Source organism: Gallus gallus, chromosome 4 (genome assembly GCF_016699485.2).
Source record: "Gallus gallus isolate bGalGal1 chromosome 4, bGalGal1.mat.broiler.GRCg7b, whole genome shotgun sequence".
Taxonomy (NCBI): Eukaryota; Metazoa; Chordata; class Aves; order Galliformes; family Phasianidae; genus Gallus; species Gallus gallus.
In genome coordinates this window covers 26,428,109-26,449,071 of record NC_052535.1, presented here as the reverse complement: position 1 = coordinate 26,449,071, position 20,963 = coordinate 26,428,109, and the positions used below count along the sequence as shown (strand labels likewise).

General features: G+C 36.3%; 1 protein-coding gene and 1 long non-coding RNA gene across 3 annotated transcripts in view; both read left to right on the top strand.

The window, feature by feature from the left end:
- LOC101750230 (translation initiation factor IF-2-like) overlaps positions 1-20,963 on the top strand; it is a 126,713-nt gene that overhangs the window by 28,967 nt on the left and 76,783 nt on the right. The window lies entirely within an intron of this gene.
- Positions 5,899-20,963, top strand: part of LOC107053226 — a 16,281-nt gene continuing 1,216 nt past the window's right edge. Inside the window, exons 1-3 of one of the 2 annotated variants that reach the window (XR_001466292.3) lie at positions 5,899-6,480; positions 13,494-13,819; positions 20,886-20,963. The exon at positions 20,886-20,963 is cut by the window's right edge and continues 1 nt beyond it. This is a non-coding gene — a long non-coding RNA (uncharacterized LOC107053226). The remainder of the gene's footprint in view (positions 6,481-13,493; positions 13,820-20,885) is intronic. The other variant, XR_001466293.3, reaches the window with a different exon arrangement.

The following is a 20,963-nucleotide window of genomic DNA, read 5'->3' as shown; positions in this document are numbered from 1 at the left end:
GTCTGAGGATCTGTTATTTTGTTCTCTGGGTCTAAATCTTCCTGTCCCTGCTGGCTTACCAGGGAGTCACAACATGGACAATTTTTTTTTTTTTTCACAGAACACCTTGAGTTGACTCTGAACATCTTTTAAAAACACCAAAGGTTGTGCAGGAGTTGATTAAAGATGTGACTAGACCTTCCTTATTAGGCATGTATTGAGTTGAAACTGCTATATGAGAAATGGTAAGGAGTCTTTGAAAATGGTCTTTGGGAAAAAAAAAAAAGAATAAGACTAATTTGTCTTATTTTCAATGCAGAGTTGTTGTTATCAAACATGTTTCCATACAGAGAAGACTGGAAACTCGCTTAAAATTTTAAAAACAAAACCACCTTTTTTTTTTTAACAGGAAAAGTACATTGAAAAGCTGAGCTTTTAAGAGTAACAGATTTTAAAAAGCCAGTTTGCAGTTTACACGACAGCTTTGCAGGTGAAACAGTTTTCTATTCTTCCCATAATGGGAGAAATGTGGGAGGAGATGTGATCATCCGAATCGTGATTTCTCTGCACTGCAGTTACATGTCCTCACGACAAGGCCACAGATAGGGAATATAAAATTATAGATTAGTTATGCATATTTGAAAAGTATTTAACAGACTTGCTAAGCTCTAAATTGTGGTGGTGTTGTTTCAATAATCATTCAGAATTAATATACAGAGCTTATGAAAGCTGAAGTTGACACAAAGGCCACAATGACAGAGTGCAAATCTCTGTAAATATCACAATATAGGGCACATGCATTTGAAAGGCTTCTATCTTTGACAGTGGATTTAGAGCTTGGATCTGTGTTCTCCAGTGGTTTGCCATGGCTGTGCTTGTTCATTTCTTTTTCAAATAAATTTAACCACTAAATAAAGATGAGCTCCTCTTGGGAAAAAAGCTGATATTCTATTCTTTTTCCATCAAATTGGCAGATAGCAATCTTATTTATTTTTTTTCAGAGGAGAATGAATTTGAACATACTTCAGTGTCTGATAAGAACATGGTTTTGTGAATAGTACTAATTTAAAAAACAGAGGAAGAGAGGGAGTTTAAGTATCTCTTAAGACGACTTTTTCTGAGTTTTGAATGATGGCTCACATTGATTGTATTAAACCAAATAAAATTACATCCTCGGTATTGTGTCTATCTCCTCCCTCTACTTTTCATTGACTGTACAAGTTTCAATTAAGTTGTAGGCTGTCAGAATATTTTGTAAGCTCCCATTTAAGGAACAGTAGACATTGTCATAGTTAACTGGCCTATTATTTGCTAGGGAGCAAGGAAGATGTTCATCTCTGAAAATGGTTGTTTTGAATGTGTATGATTTAAGTAAGTCACTGCCAAGCCATACTTTTGCAATTGGTTAATTCTTTTTATCTCCTTTCTGATTCACCCTCTTGTCTTTTAAAATGCTGTTCAAAAGCTTGGAGGTTTGATAGTATAATTAATTTCACTTACAAAAGAAAGTGCGTTATTCTTCCCATCTGTAGGTTCTCTGTGGGACTATATTGTAAATTCCATAATGGGCTATAAAACAGACCATTACGTAATTGCACATATAATTTACTCTAAAATGCGTAGGCTGTCAGATAATGCCAGCATGCCCACAGACTCTGCTAGCTAAGCTCTTGAGTGACTGCATAGACCATGTAGGCACACATGAGAGTGCTGAAGAGGTGTAGACAATGGCTACAAATCAAGAAAAAAGGTTTGACAAACCAGTACAGAGGTTTTTGCAGTACCTTTCTTGTTCAACTTCTCCGAAGTTAAAAATTATCCACTTATTCCTTGTCTTTTCCTCTTGTTCAATCTTTTGATTTTTCCACTGACAACACTGCTGCTTTGATATTACTTGATTAACAGGATTAGGAAGAGCTGATCTTGTGGTGGTCCATTTTGACTGCTGCATTAGCAGTGAAATGGGGAGCTGGTTTCTTACAGGAATGCTGGTTATTCTTATAGGCACCTGTACATATTGAAATAATAAAACATCTGGAAAGCTTCATTTTTAATTGGCATTTTGGAACTGATTGATGTTTATACTCTGTGACTTTCTAGGAAGATGAAAGAGAAATCTTAATTTCTAAAGGGGTTAGATCTTTTTTGGTAGATTAAAAGGGAATAATTGAATTCAGCTGATATGCAATGGTTCGATTTAGCTGGTGATCTGAATAGCTAATTCATACATTCAGGGTTTTATCGCTTGATACTTAGTTGTAAGAAGGCAACAAACAAGTAAACAAGAATTGCAAGGTCAATCAGTATGTGAAAATAAAGACAAACCCTGAAGTAATGGCTGTAAACAAGCACTTCTGAATCCTCAGAGGAGTCCCTAGAAAGAGCGCATTACAGAACCTCTCGTGTGTGTTATGCCAGGGTGAGAGCTATTTCTAGTTCTTGTCTTTGAGATTTACACAATTTTGTACTATTTCCCCATGTTCTTGTGTTTGTTTTATTGTTTTTCTCCCTGTGGCTAACATGTTTACCTCTTACTGTGTTGGCAAATAAGCACTCAGCAGGCAAATGCCTAATGTAAGAATGTGGCAGAAGTTGAGTCTGATGACTCAGGACTCTGCAGGAAGGCTTTCTCTATGCTGCTGCTGCCCAGTGACTATTGGTACTTTGATTCAGAGGTGAACTGTGCTTTTCTTTATTACTGCTAGAGAATGAAGAGTTCTGCTTCAATGGTTTTATGTTGCTATGTGAGACTGATGGTCTGAAACTGCTGTTGCAATAAGAAAATAAGGGTTTCCTCAGTAATTCTGTTACTACATGGGATGGATGCTGAGTAGTTCTCATTTCATGATCTGAAAGATGAACCCACAGGATCTGTGGAAATCTCCAAAAAAAAAAAAACTGCAGATTAAGAACGTGTGGGATATATAGTTTTTTTGACCTTCCTAGTGCATAGTTTTTGATTGAGGACAGATGAGATTAAGTGACCTATGAGGGTCAGAGCACTAAACATTGCTTATAACTTCTACTGAGACTGAAGGATGCCTGTTTGATTGCTGTGGAGGAGAGAGACTTTCCTGGGGTTGGGGTGAAGTCATTCAGTCTTGCATTTGTGTTTTGCTATAGTGATTGCACTGGAAATTAAAACGGAGGAGTAAATGAGCCTGTATTTGTATTGCATGTTTGGATTTACAGAGCAGTAATATATACTTCACAAGATACATTATCCTTTTTTTTTTTTTTTTTTTTTTTTTGAAGCATGCCTTGCTATGAATTACAAGTATTATCTGTGACAAACTTGTTAATATATGCTTGTTGGTTGGTCATTGAGACATGAACAGACACAAACTCTTCCAAAAGTTGTGCTATCTTTGTATTTAGCCCTATTCTCAAACTGCATGCTTTATCCAGTGGTTCCTAAGGCTTACTGGGTTATATGATATCTGAGGAAGGCTTTAGTGTTCACTGCCTGACTGCTTTAAGTGAAATTAAACATGCTTAATGATACAGCATTATGAGTAGTGGTGGACAAAATATAACTGCAGTGTACAACATGCGTTAAATTACTACGTTTTTCTTAAGATAAACTTCTACATCCAGATTTATAAGCTGATTAATGTTTGTCATGTATAAAAGCCTGTCTGAATTAGATTCATGAAGCTGCCGTAGGTAATACTTAGAGGCTTCTAAGTATATAGGTTATACTTATGACTTGATGCATAAATAATATAGGGTACAATGCTTGAGGACTTCAGTAAGATGGTGGGGCAGGTAGATGAATATGGAAGAGGTTTGATTTCCACCTTTTATCTAAAACATTTAGGAAGAGTGTAAATATTGCCACTGTCCAAGTTGTACGTGTGTTATAAAATGTGTGTGTACTATTGCTGCTGTTAAAAAGACAAATGTGGCTGACTTACGTTTCAGGACTTGTACCAAGGATATCGAGATCATTCAGGTGTTGCATGTTCGTGACCTTAATAAACACATGACAGCTTTTATTATCCGAGGCTTCAAACCCCACTGCGTGGAAGGAGGGATGGTGCTAAGTGAGGCAGAAAGGGGAAATGGGTGAGCTATTGCTTGTTTGGTTTGCTTATTTGTTATAACACTACTCAAGCATAACTTTCTTCATGACCTTTTAAATTATTTGGTAGTTGATGTACTTCATTTGAGAGTGTCTTTAGCCTTGAGATTTAAAATGGTCATTGCAAAAGAATACTGACATGCAGACTGTTAACAGATTTTTATTCCATTGCAACACTGGGGGGTAACTTAGTCACTTGTTTTTTGACACTGCACTCTGACAGTAAATCTTATCAGATAAACCAAAACAAAATTTCAAAGTAGCTGAATGTCATATGTTGGTTTCTATTTTTCCTTTGTGTATCAGTCCTGCTTAACAAGTGTTAATTATGTTAACACATAGCACAATCATTTTTTTTTCTGTAAATCACTTTCCTGGTACTTACAAAAAAACAAACAAACAAAAAGAAAACACCAACTATTTAATGAGTGAGACTTCTTTCTACTTATGAATCTTCTATGGATTGATTCTATCTTAGACCTTGTTTCAAATTTTCATCAAATGTGCTTACGTAATTCTTGATTCTCACATACAATTCATTTCAGACTTCATTCCCAGTTATTAACACATCTAGATGTAGTTATGACCTATCTAACTCAAGGAAAGGAGGAAACCCTTCCATTTTGAAAGCCTTCCATTCTTCTCTTAAAGCATATGTTAATTTCCTCTTTCAGGAAGGATGAAGTATTCTTTCTTTATATTCCATATAATGGAATATGAAATCATGTTCTAAAGCTCACAGGATTCCCATTGGTATATACTAAGACAAAAAGTTTCATCTTTCTTCACTTTTGATGTCATTTCTGTAATAAGCAATGCATATCCATTCCGAATATTATAGCTTTTTATAGCTCCACTCCAAGTACCTCTGGAGTGGAGAATCTGTTTTCCAGGTTCCAGTCAAGAATGGAATTTATCCTGGAGTTATGAACTCCTAAATACAGATGTCTATTATGAAAATCCTGGAAAATACATGCAAATGTAATTCCCTAGTAAAATGTTACAAATATCCTACATGCTTCTACTTGTTCTTGTCATTTGTACAAATATTATATACAGGAGGGAAAAGAAATCTGTCACTGTAAGACATGACTTCCAAGGAACTGCAGTAACTAACATTTTTCAACAATTTATTTCTAGAAAAATGTGGAAGTTGCAGTTAGTTTATTCAGCTCTACTGTGTTAGCAATTAAAACGTTAAAAATAAATCTCATTTAGCTCTGAGCTCCCTAAATTTGACTATATATTTCTATATAGAATACTGCATGGAAGACAGCACAAGGTTCACTTTAATTGGATTATGTTGGAAAAAGCTGCCACAAGACGCTCTGGACCAAATTCCCTGGCTGACTTAGACAGACCATAATCCTTCTTGCAGAGTGGGTGGGAAATGCTATCATTTTTTGACATGATTACATTTTATACCCACTTTACTTACGTACAAGTGTTAGAGCAAAGTAAAGACTGACTCCTCACAATGTAATATAAAGAGAAATAAGGTATTCAGACAAGAGCAGGTGAATGCCTGGGACATTATCAGTATGGGACTGATAACTTTATTTTCATTTCTAAGTAAAGTCTAATGACTTCTTTGCCTTAATAAATAACTGATGATGTAGTTCTACTTAATGAAGAAGGGATCTCATTCTTTCACCACTAGTTCATTGTATATCATGCAACACACGATGTAACAGATTTTACTACTCTTCTATTAGGCAGAACATGATTCTCCTGTATGACTCAGATTAATCTTGATGCAGTTGTTTTTTCTTTAACATATATGTCTTGAAGTGCTCTGACTGCTGTTTTTTTTGTTTGTTTGTTTGTTTGTTTGTTTGTTTTTTAAGTCACTAAGTGAGGCTGCAATTTGCCTTGGATCTTGATCTGTTGCTTTATCGTAAGAACATCTTTAAAAAGTAAGTTTTAGTGCTGGTCTTATGATATAACAATTGATGTTTCCAGGGTAGTGACAGCATCTATTTTGAACATTCCTATTCTAAAAGGTGAATTGAGTAATTACTCGTTCAATTCCAGTGGATAGTCCAACGTTTCCTGGGGCATGCCATTGTATGGCGGCTTACGTGGCAAGGTTGGTAGCAGTAGGGCTGCTGTGAGAAGAGGACCCAGCTGCAGAGACTAGAACAAAGATTGGCCCGTAAGGCACCCATGCTGGAACAGTCCACTTCTGAAGTGGTGCGAACCCATGCTGAAGCAGTTCTTGGAGAACTGCAGCCTATAGAAAGTACCTATGCTGGATCGGTTCATGAAGGGCTGAAGCCTGTGGGAGCGACCCAGCACTGGAGAAGGGGAAAGTTGTGAGGAGGAAGAAGCAGCAAAGATGAAGTGCTAAGAACTGTCCTCAACCCTGTTCACCATCTTCCCTGTGCTGCTTGGGAAAGAGGATGATTGGAGTGAAGGTGAGCCTAGGAAGAAAAGGGTGTGTGGAGTTATATTTGTTTTGTTTTTTTGTTTCTCACTAACCCACTCTAATTAATCTTGTGGTCAAGTTTATTTTGCTTTTGGTGATATTTGGTGAATGATCTCCATATTCTTATCTCAACCCACGAGCTTTTTTATCATATTTTCTCCCCATCTTGCTGTGGAAAGGAAGTGAGAGAGCAGCTGGATTCACCAAGCCAGGAAATGTTTACCCACCATGTATTAAATAACTTACTGGACTGTCATTTCTTAGAGCTCAGCCTAAATTATTTAGTTCTAGTCAGTGTCCTTCATTCTCCAGGATGGCTTTTCTAATATCTGTGGAGAATGTGGCTTCTTGTACTGTACAGACTTCAGTAGGATTATTTCACGAAGCTGACAATTACAGGCTTTTGTGGGACCCGACTTTGGACAAGATGTCCCCTACACCCCTTTCTATTATAAATGTTATGCTTTTTCACAGGTCTTTTATTTAATTATTTTTTTAAAAGATTTGAACTGTTGAGTAAATGTATAACAACATAATAAGATTTTAATTTCATCAGCCACGGAAAACACATGATATTCCTCTTACAGGAGAAATGGGCTCCACCAGTCCCAAATCAATTAGTAACTTTTCAGTTTTCTTATAATTTACTGATACAACTGATGCTGAAAACAAATAAGTCTTTGATACCAAAGATGCTTAAATCTTCAAACTTTTCTGGGAATGGCTACAGGCTCATGACTTTGTTCCTGTTCCCATGTTACTTCAAGAAATTCTTGGCAGTTTGAGAATCTTGTCATATCTATCTTTTCTGGCTATTAAGCTTTTGCTACTTTTGGAAGCAAACCATGTAAGTGTTAGAAGTGAGTGAATTTTTGAACTGATTTGGTGGTGTTCTAACTCTGAGAAATTATACTTTTAATACATCTAGAAAGTCTGGGCATCTTTAAAGCAATGAAGAACAAGGGTATATAAACTAGGTTACCAAAACCTCTGAAAAAAAAAAAAAAAAAAAGAAAAGAAAAGAAAAAGAAAAAAGAAAAAACATACAAAGAAAAGCATGTTTTTCATTTAAGGATTTAAATTTGAGGTCACTTGACTGGTACCTGCCCCTTGATAGTCAGCTGGAGTGAGGAGATAATAAATAAGGTGTCTGCTTCCATGCATCTTATCATGGATAGAAGAAACACATGTCTGAGGGTGACTACAAGATGTAAATGAGTTTTGTAAGGACTTCTGATGTATTAGTGTTAGCACTTTCTAGTATCTAGCAAAGCTTTCATAAAACTGCTGTGTAACTAATACAGCATTCACTGGTGTAACTGCTAAGCTCAAACCATGATTTGGTGCAGCCTCTCCATTTCAAAGAATTTTACCTCAGAAATAGAGCTAAACTAATAGAAATAGGCCAAGGGTAAAAAGTGGAAACAGAAAACAGTAGACCTTAAAAGTGCCTATAGGCCTCAACTAATTCCCTAACTGCTATACAAAACCAGAGTAAGATTGTCCCTCATTAAAAAAAAAGAAAAAAAACCCAAAAACAACAACAACCCCCCCCCCCTCCCCCCCCACACACACCAAAAACAAACAAACAAACAAAAAACCCAATGCACACAAAACCATATTTTGTGAGTACCTTACTTCCTACGTGGGAAAAAGATAGAGATGTAAAATTATGATACAGTGTCTGGAACAGAATGAGGAATAGCAATCAAGACTGAGTCCAAGTTTAATATTCTGTTCATTACATAGAGTGTACTTCATACAAACCAAGAGAGAGCAATCAAACAGTGAAAGAGACTTCAGATCAGAAGTCCATTAACGATGAAATCTAAAGAATAGACTGCATAAGTTTGGTGAAGATGCACTAAACAAATGCACTGTGTACCATGCAAATTGCCTTGAACCCTCCATGAAAAGTAGCGAGCTTTTTTGAAGAAGAAAAATGAATATGCTTTAGAAAGATAATGACATGCCTATATATCACTGAAACAGGAGGCAGAACAGAAAACAAATTAATGATTATTTGTAAACCTAATAAGGGAATGTCAAGGACAGCTAGCGCACCAGACAGTACATGAATGTGAATGATAAAAGAGAAGGCAAACAGTCACTAAGAAAAGTACAGGAGAATTACTGTGTCATTAAAATCAAGTATAAAGAGGGCTTATGATTAACAGAAGGACTAACCACTTGCTTTTTTTCCCTAATATACAGGGATGTTTATCAAAAACCTTAATGATGTAATTTACTACTGTCAAATAAGGACCTTTTAGAGGGTGAAAGTATAAAAACAACAGTACAGGTTTGCAACTGAAAAAAATATCTTGTGTGAATCTTAGTTTCCTGTGAATATGGAGTTGGCTGTGAATATGGTATTTACCCATGCCTGTACACAGAGATGAGCTTTAGTTTACTGTGGGGGAAAAATATATATATTCCTGAAATGCTAACCTTAAGCTGAACTTAGTTTTAGGAGACTTTTTTTTGAGTTGTGGGTGAGTCATTATTCTGCAATAAAAAAAAATTGCTCTACTATACATGGTTGAATCACTCTGATCTTGTGTCTCTCAAGTTTCTTAGAAGGGGGAAAGTGCAAGAGGTGATTGCTTAGGCTGGACATTGTATGTGCCCCTTATTCCCTTTGTTTCACAAGGTTGAAAACCCTTTCATTGCAAATACTTGCTGTTGTGACTGCTGGAGTGTTTCCCAAAGGAATACCTCTGCTTTAGGAAAAACATTTCTCTGTAACTGCAACTTTCGGAAGGAGTATCTTTTTAAAAGACGTTCTTTTGGAATATAAGAAGAAAACAGTATTTGAGGAACACCGCATTGTACCTTTACTCGAGATGAACATTTTGCTTTTCCCCCATTTAAAAACCCAAAGTTTGTAAACTTTATAAGTTACACTGTAAAATAAATCTTTAATAACAGGGTAAGAGAGTTCTTGCAATTTATCTGTCTGCAGCACTAAGTTTCAACTGACTCTAGTTATAACCTAATGAAATTCAAATATCTGGACTGAAGGTTAGGAGGGGGATGACACATGAGGCTGATATTAATAATGTATGTGAGCAAATATACTTGCAGTAGCAGTTCCAACCGTGTGGAACAAGTTACAAAGAGAGGTCTGTCTCAATATGACCTGTACTAGAAAACAGAATTGAAACTCAAGATCTGCAGCTTCAGAACAGAGCTTTCCTGTCCACTGAGCTCCCTTCCGATAAAAGCTGTTCCCCACTGCGTAGCAAATGCCCAAATCATTTCATAACAATCTGGCCAAATAAGCAGTTACAGATTTGCTCCTCCTGATACTGTCAACCCTATCAAATGTGATGTGGAACTGAAGTAGTATCTATGCTCGATCATTTGTCACAGTGGAAATAACAAGTTTTGGTGCCAGTTTGGTGACAAAGCAATAACAAAGTATGTGGGCTAAATTGCCTCGTGTGAGGAAACATGCAACTGCCTCATGTTTTGCACTTTCCTAACAAGTAGAAAATCTTGGTAGTTCCATTAATTGGGTATGGATTTTTGCTTCACTAAGTGCTTGTGAAGACCAAGTGTGTATTCTGCTAACAATATGAGTTACTTTTCAAATAGTGGCTTTTAGCTTTCTGCATTGTTCATCTTGAAGTCTGACAACCTGTGAAGGAAACAATCTTGTCTGTCATCTTCTCTTGAAAATCCAAGAAAAATGAATGCATTAGATAATGCTTATGTCTTACATGATTGTTTTTGTCAGGCTCTGGATACACCCATGCTATTTTCTGGCACGGGCAGGTTTTGATTGAATTTTCAGCTAGGGAAGGATTCATTGGTTGAACACGTTCAAATCTTCTTGAGCCCCACCCCTATTTGTTGCTGTCAGCTTTTCTTCTAAATGCCTGATGATTATCTTATCTCATATTGTGAATTAAATTAAGCTGGTAATTTGGGAAGTCCTGTATTGATGCACACTTGAAATGTTGAAGTGCTTCAGTGGTTTAGAAAAAACCCATAGTTGAGGCAAACCTAGAAGTTAAGGAATGATCTTTATTGAGTGACAAGAATTTATAAACCAGCCTCAATTGCTACAAAACTTTACAAAGTGATAAAAGTAGTGATAATGCAGATAACACTGAAATGGCATTTATTCACTCAGGTCAGCTAAGAGTCTGTAAGATTTAGATACATGTAGTCAAACTGATCATAAACATATCCTGTCCTTATTTGTAGTAAAAGTTCTAATAGTTTTCCAGTGTGACATCTGCCCATTGGTTTTATGTATTTCCTTTGTTGCAAAGGAATCAAATTTAGGAAGTCTCTCTTTATACATCATCCCCCAGACTTGGCAGTGTCTACTGCACTAGAAGGGGCATGGCTCTGAGCAGTCTCACTCCCATGTTCTATGGTATCTTGCTTGGAGAGCAAAAGAACAAGCAGTGTCACCTCTTACGCTTTGAGGTACATGCCTTCAGAAGTAATCCTGTTTATTCACTCGGTGCCCCCCAAAAAGGACTGGTGGAAAATAATTTGTGTTTTGGACAGAAAGCATGTCAAATGGTGAATTTGTGGTGTTTCCTCTGATTTTATTTGGATGTTCAACAGTGACTGCAACATGTGTGGCCCCATGAAAATAAACACTCTTTCTTTAAGCTAGATGTATATTTTCTCTATGATTTTCAAGGGCATAAGGTCCTGTTAATGCCCAGAAAAGTCTTACAACAAGTATTTTGGTCTGCTGTATGTGTGCTTGAAGCATCAGCAAGGCTGTGGCACAGACTGTGCTTTGGTAGCTAACCTGCATTTAAAGGTGTTGCTCCTCTTTATCTCTTCCTTTTGCTTGTAGTTAATTTCATTAGGGAAAGATGCTATCTGGCTTGCCCAAAGGCAAGGAACAAGCAGGGGCTAGTATTTGGAGTTGTTCAGTCCACCAAAAAACAGTTCTCATTTTAAAAAGACCTATGTCCTCACAGTCTTTCTTTGCAGATTTCTGCTAGCAGACTTCAGCATGTTTCTTGCCCTCTGGGGAGCTATGAATAGGCAGCCATATCACTGCAGTTAGCATGGTGTTGTGCTGAGATCATAAATGCTGCTGAGAGGAAGCCTTTAAAGCTCAAGTGAAGTAATTCAGTATTGCTAGCCAAATTGTGGGAGCCCCGCTGGCTCGAACCCAGCCCAGCACATGGGCAAAGTGAGGGTGGGTTAGCCCACAGGGCATTACAAAGGTGTGGTATTCTCTGTAGCGGATGCAATTTGCAGGGATGAGGGAGCGGCACTCACCTGGGATGTGGCTGACATAGGAGCCTGTAGGTTTCAGTGGTTTCTGAACTATTCTGCACTGCATTAGTCACTCTTGATGTTGTATTCTCATTTTTCTTTGTTGACTTGCTTCATTACTCTTCCTTTTTGCTGACAGTTTAAGTCCTTCTTTAGCTCAGAGAATGAAAACAAATTTTGAATTCTTAATGTGTAGTTTCATAAACTGAGAAGCCAGCCCTGGGGTATTGCTCACAAAATAAGTCTTTAAAGATTTCTCTTCTGCTGCCCTGCTGCACTCCTTGCTCTGCATGCTTATTTCATTTCTGAGGTTGAAGCATCATTATCACAAAAAGTGAATTTCAGTGTTTATGATAAATATTTCTGTGAAAATCACAGCTCAATAGTAATCCCAATAGAAGATGGACTGTTAAGGATTGTTAGGAAAGGAACAGCGAACAAAACAGGACACTATGCATTAATCCATGCTTTGCCTGCATCTTGTTGAATCTCATGTAACGCTAGTTTCTGTCCTTCCAGGAGGCAGCAATGCCTCTGAAATAGGCTCAGAGGAGGACAATAAACTGTAAAACTATGGAATAGCAGAGTTTTCCAGCTAGATAGAGATGACAGATGGGATAATGTGATATAAGCCTTCCAAATAGAGAGATTTCAAGAGAAGGGAGAGTAAAAGTACAGGGAAAGGGCTTGAATTAGAGGAAAAAAGCACCAGCTGGGGCAGGAACTCCTGTTGCTGCCTTTTTGCAGATCCTGGCAAAGACTGACTCTTCTCCCTTTGTCTATATGAAGTATGAAGAAGTAAAGAATACAATTGTTAGTGATGGGTTCAGAGCAAGTGTTTTTTATCCAGTTATTTTTCATAATTGAGCTCAATTTGAGAATACTTTTTCTGATTGTAGTGACTCTTCCAGAGAAGAAAAATGGGAACTCTCAATGATTTTTTCTGTTTGGTGACATTCTTTTGCATAAAAGGAATTCTGAAATAACAGTTCCAGGCTGACAGTCAGCTTAAAAAACAAGTAGTTTAATCATAAAAATAAACCAACTATGTACCGGCAAAAAAAAAAAAAAAAAGCAAAATTTAAATTGGGTTAACTAGTTACTATAGCCTCAAGCATCTGCATCAACTAGTTTGATAATTACTTTTCTGCTTGTCAGAAATGAGAAATGCTAAAGGCAAACTCAATTCCATGTTACACACAAGCACGAGTTCCACATTTATACTTGCTCTCATGCTGACAATGCACTCCAGAAAAATTAATGATGCCACACACTAATAGCAAATGCCTAATTTAAAAACATTCTTTAAAAGATGAGTTAGCCTTGAGAGTATTTTGTTTACTTAAAAAGGGGGAGAAAACAAAACAGTTTGGGGTTACACTTCTAAATTTTCCTCCAAGTAGCAATGCTGGGAAACTAGTTTTTCCACTCAGCTCCAAATTAAACTTTTCCCTTGGTCTCAGAGTACATACTAGAGCCATTCTTATATTTGCATTTGTAACTAGCTGAACAAGTTTCAGCAAATCCAATTTCTGTTCCTCTCGACAACACATACAGCCCATGCTATCCACAAGTCTACGTGGTAGCTTTGATTTTCACCAAAAGTTATGAGGAAAAAAAAATATAAGTAGCTATAAATACAGATATATTTTCTCCCCTCTAACAACTTTAAGGAAGACAGCACTTGGTAGAAAATAAGATAATGTCTGAATAATAAGCTTTTTCTTTTTTTTTTTTCCTCAGGGCAGGACTGTATCTCCAGCTTTGAATTCCTATCCGGTCCTTCTAAAGAAATTCTGTTGTGTTACTGACAGCTGATGCATGAAGTGAAGTTTGGTGACAGGACTTAATGTTTTTAATAACATCAAAACTACTTGCAGGAAGAGATTCTTAACATTCATTGTGAAAGGCTGAAGGTCGTGCAATGTTGTACAGTCACTAATGTTATGAAGATAGGAGTCTGCCCCCAGAAACTTGTGCTGCAGCGGCAAGACAGAACACACTCAGCACTGGGTGGGACTTGGAGAGCGTCCTGGGAAAGAGTAGGAGCTCCTGAATCAGTGAATCATGTATGCTATTTAGGCACGATTGTTTACCTTTAAAAGAAAAAAAAAAAAAAAAAAAAGTTGTTTAATGCATTAATAACTATAATCTCTTATTTAATAACTGAGTGGTCAAACTTGTTCTGTTTGTCTGTGAAAATAACAATTGCATTCAATGGCATACTTGTCTGTAGCTAGGAAATGTTTGTGTTCTACATGGCTTGATTTACTGGATCAGGAAGATAATTTAATTGAAACTACAGTAGCTTAGTTTGTAGCGTTATTTGTTAATAAGGCATTAGAAATAACATTGCTAATTAAAGGCTAAGAAAATGATATTAAGATCTAGGATAAGAATCGGTTCAGAATAGGCTGTAATTTGGATCACATATATACTGAAAATTGACATGCAGTCTCTGCAGTTTTTTGGCTCAAACAGTACGAGATTTAGGTTGTATCTTGATCAGAAACTCAAACTGTGCTGAGAAGGAGTAGGAGGGAAAAGAGGATCATGTGTTTGGACTGAAATCTTGTTTATGTAGATTTCCGTCACAAGTGGTGAATCTCACTGTTTATCCATACACAGGCGCTTGCTCTCTGTACGCGTAGGTGAAGAAATCAAGGCTTGCTTTATCCATTTCTACTGTACGTAAGAGCAGACATTTAGTACACAGACAATTCAAAGATTTATGGATGATGCAGATGAAGTTGGGTGAAGTGATTCCCACCAATTACTTGTTCAAAAAGGAAAATAAAGGAGGAGAAATCTGCTAAAGAAACATCTTGAGGGAGAAGAGGGGGCAGGATGAAGGGAGCTTCAAGAGAACATTATTTTTCAAGAAGGATGTGGCATATTAATCTATTGGCTGAACTACAAAATCCATTATTTGTTCAGTTAAAATGAGTTGTTGAAGCTTAACGGAAGCTGGAACAGATGATTTTTTTTTTCTTTCTAATGATGCTAATATCAAATATTCTAATTACCCGGATGTTAATAAAACAGAACTTTTGCTCAGTAACATTAACAAAGAAAGAAAAAAATCTTCACAGAATGCATTGTTTGGCTAAATTAACTCAGAGCTAGGAAACAGAAACACTGGGATTTGGTCTTGCCTCTATCATGACCAACCACTTTGCACTAATATAGTTTTTATGAAATCATGTGGACTTATTGTTTCACATATGTAGCTTATCTAACTTTGCATCAAGAGAACTTGAGTCATACTGAGCATACTTACACAAAGAAAGGTGCATTTGATCATCACAGGCAGAAATAGTCTCTCAAGCCAGTTCAAGTTCAAAAAATATGTTGAATAATTTCACAGGGCAGTAATAGTCATGGAAAGGTTTTCTGATATGCTTTGATCAGCTACAAGTTTAGGCAGTCAGTTTCCAATGCAAGATTTGAAACTCTGTTGAGCATCTAGACTTCTTACATGGTACACGTGAGAAGCTGGATGTATCCGGTTGCAATACCGTGTTGTTGTGCATTGTACAGGCAGCGTATTGCCGAACTTCCCCAAGAGAAATGCTGAGGGTGGGAATGAATCTTAAACATGGGTAAAACTGAAATTTAGATGCACTTTCAATGTCCTTATGGAGGATGCACATTCACCTTGTGCTCAACAAACCAGGCTTATTTCCATTTCTTCACAGGATCAAGAACTTTACTCACCCTTCCCTCTGCCTACTCACCAAACATAGCTCACATAAGGTGTGAAGTCAAGGTGCTAATTTCTTCATAGGGGAGTTTGCTTTTCATTTGTTTTTTGTTCTTGTTGTCTTCTTTGCTCCCTAAACTATTTCAATGAGGTAATCTGTGGTATTTTCTTGCTCTCAAATTTAATTTTGTTATGAACTGTGGAACAGCTTCAAAGATCTATTGGGCCAAATGCATATTACTCTCTCTTCCCGGGGAAGTGTTCTAATTATTAAGTATAGGTCCCCCCATTTCCTCCTTCAAAGATTGCTTGTCAGTATTATTGAAACTTTTCAATGTGAAATGGAATGCATTCTTTCAATGCAAACCTGCTTAGCTACTAAATGACAAAGTGACTAGAGCATTCTGCCTCTAGCCCACTGCTTCTTCATAATTATTAGACATGGTAATAGCTTTAATAAGAGGTCTAGTGACTAATTCTGTATTAGAAATCCATTGTTCAGTTTTTGGGTTGACTTCCCAATCTGAGGGTCATCTTTATTTCAGTCTCCTCTACCAGAGGATAATCTTGGTTCTGCAGTGTCAAGATGAAACCAGTTCTCAGGTTTGTTCAGCTGTGTCCTTGATGAAAGAAAACTGTGGGTGAAATATCTATCAAATTATGTTTCTCAAGAACAAAGTAGAGAAATTAGACTCCGTTCATGCCAAACAGAACAACAGATGACAGACAGCACAGATCTGGAAAGAGGAAGCACTTCTCACCATATGTAAAAAACAAAAACAAAACAACAACAAAAAAAGAAAACAAAACAACAAAGAAAAATAAACAGTCAAACAAAACCTCCAAAAAACTACCGATAAAAACCCTCTGCAGGTGCCTCAGATAATTTGCTATCAAAGACTAAGACACTAATAGCTAGGATTTCTTTCACAGTAAACAGTAGTCATGTGGGGATTTTCAGGTGCAGAGCTATAGATTGCTTTATTCAGAGTACGCACAAATTTAAGCATTATGGATCCTTTTTTTGTTTCCCGTGGACATTTTGTGACTGGAAACAAAGGGGAATTGGTGACTACTCTGGAGATTCTGTCCAAATAATCAGTTCATAAGATGTCATAAGTTCACTGCTGGAAGAGAAAGTAGTTTACGCTTTTATTATTAGTATATATATATATATATTTTCTTTTTTTTATATGGTACATTGAATCTCTCCAGGCTTCTGACCTGCCATATAAGGGCTTTATTCTTCACATGCTTAGGGAGATAGCATTTTACATAGTGACTTTCAAGTATATCATGTGGTTACTGAAAACTGCTCATCATGCAGATGGCATTTTTTTGACTTCTTTTGTGATTATGTTTGTCATGTTTTTGTGGAAATGATATTACTGATGCACATCTTTTTCTTCAAATGTCACAAGGGAGAAAAAAATCAACACAGCAGATAGGCAAAATTTGCATGAAATTTGAACTTCACTTAAGAAGGAGATCCGTTGGCATGAAAAGTCATTGTGATTAAAAAAAATTGTATCTGTCCAAGTATATTAATGATGAGAGTTATGAATTTTATTTGTCCCCTAAATATCTTACCTTCAAAAGAAATAAATTAATGCATTTCTGATCCAGAAGACATGCTGTTTTATTAATTAGTGTACAAGGAATTGTTAGGTTAGATGATTATGTTCAATTAAGTATAATGAATGTAATTAATATAGATTCTGGTTTTAGGTGGTGGAGTTAATAGTGCCATTAAATGCTTCCATTCTGGCGATACATATTGTATCGAGAAACAAAGTTTAAAATGAAAACAAGTCTCTTTTGCTTGTTCTATACATGCAGAATAGTTTACATTTCTTTTGTAAACGGTCAAAACCCATATTAAAATTCATTCTAAAATTTCACAACATATCCTTTAAAATATTTCATTACAGTGTGGTTATAGAGTACGAGTCACGGTATGAGGAGTGTACTTATTTCAAATTGTGGAGAATTTACTTCTTAAACACCTCGTGTTCTTTTATTTACCTTCATGTTTCTCTTAAGTATAGAAAATGACCAATAAGCCACAGCAAAGGAAGTGGCTCCACTTAGGGGTTTCCTCTGGTTGGTTTTGTCTCTTTTGTTCCTGCTCTTCTGCTGAGAGGTGGTGGTGGGTTGGAAAAATGTTTCTCATGGATTCACAGAGGGTGCTCTTATGCATCAGAACTCCCAAGCCACCACACAAAGGAGAAGTTTTTGACAAACCAGCTCTTTATGTTATTTAATTTCTTTAGCCATATTTAAATTAGATGACATTAAATTTTGCGGTCTAACTATATGCTGATGTATGTGGTTTTTTTTTCAGGCTTTGCATACTTCATGTATACATGAATATATATAATATATATTATATAATATATTTTATATATATATGTATAATATAGGAATCTTGGATGTAATGTTCTCATTTCTCTCTGATGCAAGTCATAGTCTTAGAAAATATAACTCTACATTAATCCAACATCAGAGAATACTCTTAGCAGATTGGTCCTTCCAAAAAAAAAGCAGTAATGAGAGTCCTAGTAAGATTTGGCACAACACTGCCCCTTCCTATATTAAAAAGCAGTATAGTACTTCTTTTACGTAAAAATAAAAAGTAGTTGAGCATCCAAACACTTGCTTTCAGGAACATGTAAATTGTAATTTGAGGAGGTAACTACATAGTTATGTTGAAATGGGATAAAAGTTTCAAGTCCTAAAGAAGCATACCAGCTAGCCATAAAAGACCATTTATTTTTACATGGTGATTAGTACTGCAAAGAACCTATCGTTCTTTTGTGGTAACAATGGAGACCAAACAAAATTTAGAGAGTTTCTGTTTGCTTGGCATTTTTAAAAGAAGTATTTTGTTTTTTTCTGCTCTATAGCTGATGGTACTGCATCTCTCATCACTATTACATTAAAGTAAATCCTATATGCTTTAAAACTAAACATAAAATTGACCTGTTACTATGCTGATATATGAGCTTTGGATTGAACAACATCTGTTCTGAATGTGCATTTTGTAAGGGTTTCTTCTTACAGTTTCTTCTAGATTTACTTCAAAGTGACATTTGACTACGTTTTTTTTTCGCTTTGCTATGTGAGAATGAAATTTCAGCCTCTGCCAGACGGATTTTCCCACAGTTGTTACCAACTTGCAACACATTTCTGTGTTGTTGCTGCAGCTGTGGGTGTTCTGTAGCTGACTTGCTTAGATCTTAATGCAACCAGTTGGTTTAGTTTTTTGTGTGAATCTGAGAAAGGACAAAAAGCAGTTGCTTTTTGCTTTTCCTACTTAAAGAAGATTGATGCATGAATGAGTCTCCAAAAGCAATCCCTCCTCAAGTGAGCTTTTGGTACAGAAGCTCTGTTTTGTCCTTGCTGTGGTTTGTTTCTTCCTTTTGAAAGATCTGTAGTGTGAGCTAATCACTTCATTTGTATGAGCTCTTTTCATAGCAAAGCCAGAAAGATATAGCCCTAAAGCAACTATTCTACATTTTGGTGCTGCATCTGTTCCTTCTATCTCCTTGGTCTCCCAGCAGAGATAATCATTAGGTTTTTTGTTTTGTTTTGTTTTGGTTGGTTGTTGTTTTGTTTTGTTTTGTTTTTTTTTGTTTGTTTTGTTTTTGTTTTTTTTTTTTTTTCTCTCCTTTCCTTACTGCTGAGAAGCCCAAAACTATATGATAATACAATAATTTTCTGTCTTCATATGCAGGGAAAAATTAAAAAAAAAAAAGAAAAAGAAAAAGAAAAAAGAAAACAGTGGTCAAAATGTGTAAATGATAGAGCAAAAGTTTTCAATATTGCACTAGTTGTACAAAAATATTCTGCTATAACTTGGGTAGCTGAACTGAAGGAAGGAAGCAGAGACTCAAAGATGTGACATACGCACATGCTTGTATGTGCTGCTACTTCTGCTTCTTTCCCACCTCAATCTGAGGGAGTTTGCAGCACAGAGATGAAGCTCAGCTTTATGCTTCACATCTCATATTCCTAAGCAAAACTAAGATAAAACAAAATGATAGTGAATAGTCTCATTTAATGGCATGCATTTCTCTGACACATGCTAGGTTTCATAAACATTCACTTTTTTGTCTGCTTGGGTTTTGTTTGAAGTAAGGCTGAAAGTTCTTTGCAATATCAAATCCAGCCTAAAATTTCATTAAAAACATGATAAACTACAGCAAAGACTTTTACTGTTACTTTTACTGCTAGGGAGGAGCGGTGAGAAACTATTAAATTCCTGTGCAAAATTAATAGACAACAGAAAAATATTATAAAAAGAAAGGACATAACTTATGAAATCTATCTAAGCTGTTATCTGTCATGTGGAAATGAAGTTTTATAACACTGGATAATGAGGATGCTTGTCTTTGTTTTTCTTCAGCCATATGAACCACAGGAAATGCAGAGTTCTCATTGCAAATTGTCAATATCGAATGGATATAGCCCCACTTACTGTAGAAAATTTAACTTGAATTAACAGTATGTAATTGTGACCATGAATGGATTTTTTATACTGAGCAACAAAGATATAGGTTTGTAAAATTTTTCCTCTTCAACTGTGTATAAACTTTTTTTTTCCTTCTCCCTAAAGAAATTCTCTCCTCTTGTAGATTTGAAAGCAATTATCATGAACTTTTCAACATTTCTGTCTCCCGTGCCAGTCCTTTGAACTTCACAATTGGCTTTTGCTCCTTTTTCTTTGCAGAAATGGAACTGGAATACATCAGTTACCTTGCAAGTTGTAATTCTATATGATTTTCTCCCCAGTTGAGTTCTGAGAGTTATGAAACTAAACAATTTACTACTTTCATAAACTATCACGTTAACGTTTCTGGAGTGGTAGTGCTTAGGTCCACAATGAAATCTGATCAAATGGCACATGATGCAGATATGCCTACACAGAATAAAATAAAAACAATAAACCCTGCCAAATCTCTGCTGATTTTGGAATTAAGTCCTACTGACCAACTTAAAAAGTGTTTCACTTAAATGCCACACAAGTCTGTACGGCTGAGCAAATGCTACAAAGTGAAGTAGAACAGGAAAGAAATCAGAAGTACTTTAATGACCCAAGTGCTTGACAGTAAGACAGTGAAAGTAATGTAAAATACATTAAATCATGTTTGAGACATGATTTTTTTTTTGAAGCTACTTGGAATGTCTTAAGGGGAGTGTTTTGTTTTAAAGAACTTCCAGTTTGCCTTTGACACTGCTGCAATAAAATTTAAAAATATATACTTGTCTCTGCAATTCAATATGGTTTCTTCAGTATCTTGTCAATTCTTCAGGTGGAGGATCTGTATAAGGGAGTTAGAGGAAGTCCCTTGATGTCCCTTTCAGCCACAAAACAAGATTTGTTCAATGTAGATGCTTGGATGCTTGGAATTCATTTTCTGTCTTTATAGATGATAGCACAAATCTCTATCGGTGGAGCCTACAGCTGCAGACAAACCTTGAAGAAGGTCTCCTACAGCAGCATGAAA